The following is a 6,365-nucleotide window of genomic DNA, read 5'->3' as shown; positions in this document are numbered from 1 at the left end:
CTGTTCTGCCTGGCCAAATGTAAAGCTAAACTTAGAAATGAAAGAAGTGTACATGCTGGTTAAGGGTGTCCAAAAGAGCCCAAAGAAGCCAAAAGGAAAGGGAATTAAGAATTGAGGAGCCTGGTTCCCCCATGAAAAGACTGTGTTAATTCAATCTCTAACAAAATTGCATGGAATAAGATTCTTGGTGTTTCCCACTCTCCTTCTCTCATTCATTTCTGAAAGTTGAGGGCCTCCTCTTTTATTTGGTGCTAGACTAAAGGTCCAGTTCTGTGTTTAAGAAGTCACATCCTTGGAGGTATGGGGATACAAGAAAAAGGACTGGGGGAATATGACAACTGTGTGTATGTAAATATGGCAGCTAAGTGGGGTAGTGGATAGAACACTGGACTTGGAGTCAGGAAGATTCATCTTACTTACTTACTCAGACACTTACTAGCTGTGTGACCCTAGGTAAGTCACTTAACCTTGTGTGCTTCAGTCTCCTTATTTGCAAAATGAACTCAAAAAGGGAATGGTAAACCATTCCAGTTTCTTTGCCAAGAAAACCCCAGATGGGGTCATGAAGAGTCAGACAGAACTAAAATAACCGCAACAATAAGTGTATGTGTGAGTGTGTGTGTGTGTGTGGGGGGGGGGGGTTTGTGTTGGTAGTATGAAATACTTAGACTGGATCAGTCTCTAGGTTAAAAATTGTTTGTGTTTGCAAAGTTCATTTTAAAATCATTTGAAACTTGCTTTCCCACAACAACTGTTAGAAATGGTGATTAGGATCTCAGCCCAACCAATGAACCTTGTCACTGAAGCATTGTATACTGGCAATGAAAAGTATTAAGAATAATACTGTTATAATGCCAGTCATCTGAGAAGCAAACAACTCCAAAAAATGATGCCAACAGCCAAAAACAAAAGCAAATCAAACGAATAAGAAAGAATTCGGCAGAGTCTTGTTAATTAAGGAAAAGTAGGCTAAGTGAGAAGAGGCTGAGTCAGGAGAGAGGTGGTGCCATGCTGTGGGAAGAACGTTGGTGAAGGAGCCAAGAGGAATGAAATTTGTATCTTTATTCTGTTACTACATGGGTGTCTTGGAGAAAATCACCTGCTCTTTGGGGGCCTTGGCTTCCTCATTTGTAAAATCAGGCAACAGAAACAGGTTCTGCCTAATTTGAAATCCAGGGAACTTTCATTATAAAGACAGCTTCTGGGGCATTTGAAAGAACCTTAAAGGTTTGCCACTCTGACTATTTATTATGTCTTATCTTCAGTTCAAATTTTATAGTTTTCTCTCTCATTGATAGAAATATCCTATTTCTATAATTTGTATTATTAGGACCTGTTTTATAGCCCAAACTGAACAAAACTAGTGGGGAGAGTAAGGGAGGCAGGAAAAGGAAAAGAGCGAGAAAGGGAGATTTTCTTAATATCTGGGGAAAGAATTGAATGAATTGAATTGAATGGAAGGCTAGGTGGTGCAGTGAATAGAGCACTGGCCCTGGAGTCAGGAGGACCTGAGTTCAAATTTGGCCTCAGACACTTAACACAAAACTAGCCGTGTGACCTTGGGTAAGTCACTTAACCCCAGTTGTCCTACCTTCCCCTCTCCAAAAAGGGGAAAAAAAGAATTGAATGAGAGAAAGGAAGAAGTTAAAAGGATATGTTATGGGCAGCTAGGTAGTGTGGTGGGTAGAGTAAAAGGTCTGGAGTCAGGAAGAGCTGAATACAAATCCAGTCTCAGATGCTTAGTGACTGTGTAACTTTGGACAAGTCACTTAACCTCTGCCTCAGTTCTCCTATTTGTAAAATGGTGATAATAATAGCACCTACCTTCTGTGGTTTTGTGAGGATCAAATGCAATAATTGTAAAAGTACTTATTACAGTGCCTGGAACATAGTAAGTGCTATCAAATATTATTATTAGTTGCGAGAAGGAGCAGATGTCTGAGATAGATTAATAAGGCTGAGAATTATGAAAGATAAAAGACAAGGCAGAAAGCATGGTATGTTCATTATCATCCAGAGGGAGAAGAAAGGCCATGGTGGGGAAGAGGCTGTTGTTCAGATGGTTTCCTGGGACACTTTGGTTGCTAGATGGAATACATATGTACGTATGCACTAATGACCTTGGGAAGGTGGGAAAGGGAAGAGTGATGACATGTGCAACCAGCTGTTAGTATGTATAGAATGTTCACAAATCAAGGATGTTTATAACTTGGGGAGCAAATGCTATGCTTGTGAAAGGCTACAGCAAGGAACAAGTTGCTGAGGTGATAAACAGAGTATATGACTGAGTGAGCCATCTTCTTTCTGGAGGACGGTTGACCACTCGGAAATTTTTACCGGATACAACCCTTGAAGAAGTTGTTGTCAAGGATATTCTCTGGTAAATTACTGAGAAGTAGAAAAAGGGTAGAGAAGTTATGTAAACCTATATTTTGCACCATGACTTGGATGAGTCACTGTACATGGTCTATAACTGTTGTCTAGTATCTTGTGCATAGGAAATGCTTTCTTTTCTCTATGCTGCTGCCCCTTTTCTTCTTATCCCTCTAAAGTGATGTTGAGGGGACCTTAGCAAGCTATCTTAAGAATATGGGAACATTGGGGCAGCTAGGTGGTGCAGTGAATAGAGCAATGGCCCTGGAATCAGGAGGACCTGAGTTCAAATCCAACCTCAGACACTTAACACAAAAACTAGCTGTGTGACCTTGGGTAAGTCACTTAACCCCAAATTGCCCTCTAAAAAAAAAGCAAAAAAAAAAAAAGAATATGGGAACATTTCCATCTTACAATTTTTATAGATTCTTCCAGATTCTGGACATGATCTAGCCAAGTACGGAATATAACCCATGTTTGTGCTTTCCCTCTGAAGTCATCATTAATGTTGGTGAAAGCCCTCAAACAAATGCTTTGTAGAGGGACAATTAGATTCCCTTCCCCCCATTTTTTTCTTTTTTACTAAAAATCAAGCTCAATTTGATTTATTATACTCTTGGTGTAGAAGCTGACCTGTTTAGATACTTGATTTTGACATAAATGGACAGAGACCATAGATACATGTGATTACATTAGGGGATGGGACTTGTGGTACTGAGAGGTAGGGATAGGGTAGCTCAGAAAAAAAAAATGTGTTACAAGTAAGTCTCTTGTGAGCATATATTTGCTGCTTTCTCAAGAGATTACCTTGGTCTCCAAGCCAATCAGAAATCAGTTTATAGCTATGAAGTTAGAAGGAAAAACTGTTCCTGTCATCTACTTATAACATATTGAGTCAAAAAGCCAGAAAGTAAAATTTGCAGTTTCATATATAATCATCTTTTTGATTATACTATGTCATGGAAATGCTTGTCTTATTCCATAAATTGAAAATTATATAAATAAAAATAAATTAACTTAGATTCTAAATTTATTATTTTTTTTAAAAGCTAGGAAGACATAAAAAAAAGCAAGCTTCTACATAAAGGCTTATTACCTAGAGCCAAAATCACTGTCTTGATGTATATGACAAGTAGTTTACTGTTAAAAATTCAGTCAGAGGCAGCATTTCTGTCTTTTCTGTGTCCCCTTTGCTTTTTCTATGTCTCTGTTATTTCCAATGTTTTCTTTTCTTACTTCTGCCTCCCAGAGTACCTAGCTTCTTTCAAAACTCAGTGCTGTTGCAAGTCTTCCCTGATTTCAGCGATTGTTTGTGGTCTCTCTCTTGGAATTAATTTAAATTTACTTACTTTAAAAATATATTTTGGGGGCTGCCAGGTAGCACAGCAAGTAAGAGCACTGGCTCCAGTGTTGGGATGACCTGGGAATTGAATCCGGGCTCAGACACTTAGCACCCATCCAGAAACACCTGGCCGTGTAACCTTGAGCAAGTTACTTAACCCCGATTGCTTAAAAAAAAAAAAAAAAAAAAAAAATTATATATTTATATATAAATATATATATTTTCCCCCCCCCCCTCCCACTGGCCCTGGAGTCAGGAGGGCCTGAGTTCAAATCCGGCCTGACACGACGCAGTTATTAGCCGTGTGACTTTAGGCAAGTCACTTAACCCCAATTGCCCTACAAAAAAAGTAAAAATATGCTTATATTTATTTATCTAATTAAAATCTTTATTTCATTTATCTATCTAATCTAATTTTATCTTTTATTTATTTAATTAGATATTTATTTAATTAAATATTTTTCCATTTATTTATTTTATTTTATTAAATATTTCTCAATTACATGTAAAAATTTATTTAGCATTCATTTTTATAATGATTTTTTTTCTTTTTGAAGGGGGCAAGGCTGAGCAATATGGGGTAAGTAACTTGCCCAAGATCACACTGCTAGGAAGTGTTAAGTGTCTGAGGCTGAATTTGTACTCAGGTCCTCCTGACTCCAGGGCCAGAGCTCTCTTCAATGCACCACCTAGCTGACCCTAGCATTCATTAAAAAAAAAAAAAATTGAATTCTACATTCTCTCTCTCCCTCCCTGTCCTCCCTACCCTAGAGAAGGCAAGCAATATGATATCAATGAAGTATGTGAAGTCATGCAAAATATGTTTTCCTTTTAGTTATGTTGCAAAAGAAGATAAACACGTACACACAACTAAAAAAATTAAGAAAGTAAAAGAAAAATAGTAAGCCTCACTCTGCATTCAAAGTTGATCAGTCCTCTCCCTGGAGGTAGATAACATTTTCCATCATGGGTCTTTTGGAATTGTCTTGGATCATTGACTTGATTGGAGTAGCCAAGCCTCTTTGAACTTACTTATCTTAGGATAATAGATTTCAGAACTGGAAAGGACCACAGAGGCCATTGAAACTAATTCTTCCTCATTTTGCTATTGGGGGAAATTGAGGCAGAGAAAATTTAAGTGACTTGATAAGGGGCACAGAGCCAATGGTAAAGGCTGGCTTTGAACCTGTCTTTCAAAATCTAAGTCCAATTCCCTATCCATTCTGTCCTGCTGTTCCTCTTCTAGTATTTCTGTTTTTTTCTACCTCCTAGAAAGTGAGTTCCTTGAGGTCAAGAAATATTTCAGCTTTGTTTTTATATCACCACTATCTAGTAGAGTGCCCTACACATATTAGGCACTTTAATTAAGTAAAACTTCATTGCTGGGTTTTTGTTTGTTTGAAATAGGCTAATTGAACCCCCTGAAACAAGGGTGATAGCCGGAAAGTATAGAATTACATATACTGTGATTATCTTTTAACATGACAAATGTATGGATTTCTTTTGCTTGACTATATTCATTTCAAAGATCTTTTTAATTTTTTAAACTTATTTTTATTTTATTTTTAAATTTTCTTTTCTTTTCTTTTTATTTTTGGAGGGGGAAGGCAGGGCAATTGGGGTTAAGTGACTTGCCCAAGGTCACATGGTTAGTTTTGTGTTAAGTGTCTGAGGCTGGAAAAAGATCTTTTTTTTTTTTTTAAGTTTTGGGGACATGGTATCTAGTGAGAAAGTGAGAAGAAAATGGCAACTCGCTCCAGCATCTTTGTCAAGAAAACCCCAAATGGGGTTGCAAAGAGTTACATATGACTGAACAACACCCACATCATCAACATCATAAGGGATAGGGCTACGTGAGGGAGAAAAGATAGAAAAAAGGAACATTGAAGTGATTTTTTAAAATAATACACAGAAAAGAACAGAAGGAAATTCCAAAGGAATCACAGACAAACAGGACAACTTTGAAAGAAACATGTTGAGGTTATTATATACTTAAAACAAGATAGTGTTTCAAATATAATGTTATTTTCTATTACACTTTGTCTATGAAAATATTCTTTTTCACTATTGTTTCCAGTTCTTTTATGCTATAGAAGTACTGCTCTAAATATTTTGGTGTATGTGGTACCTTCCTTTTGACATTCACCTCCTTAGGGTAAATTCAGAATTAAAAAAAAATGTTCAGAATAAAGAATTACAACAAAAAAGGGTGGGCATTGAGACATTGTCATGCTCGGTGAATTTATTTGGTATCTTAAAATATCTTTTCAGAGATATTAGTCTATATCATAGCACATTCTGTATCTATCCATCTTTTTATTCAAATCAGCTGTCCTTGAGTTTCACTTAAAAAAAAAATAAAACAACTTGCATCATTGTTGCATGAGGATAAAACAGTATCCTACCCAGAACTGTCCTTGTTTCTACCAGGCTCCCTTTGCTACCTGAACATAAGAGATCTACCAGCCCCATAAGCAAGTAAGGATATTTCCTAATAAAATCTACTTCTTTTGATATTTCTTCTATCTTTTCAAAGGACAATGCATTAGCTTAAGGCATTTCTTATACACCCAGCATTTTCCTGTTGAAAGGCAAGATCAAAAGTACTGATTCTATTAAGTATATATGTTGGGTCAGTTTGTTCTCTAGT

The sequence above is a fragment of the Petaurus breviceps genome, unplaced genomic scaffold, assembly GCF_028583685.1.
Source record: "Petaurus breviceps papuanus isolate PSGF00001 unplaced genomic scaffold, PetGlider_PUasm1.0 688, whole genome shotgun sequence".
Lineage (NCBI taxonomy): Eukaryota > Metazoa > Chordata > Mammalia > Diprotodontia > Petauridae > Petaurus > Petaurus breviceps.
The sequence above is the reverse complement of the archived record's forward strand: the minus strand, read 5'-3'. Positions refer to the sequence as shown.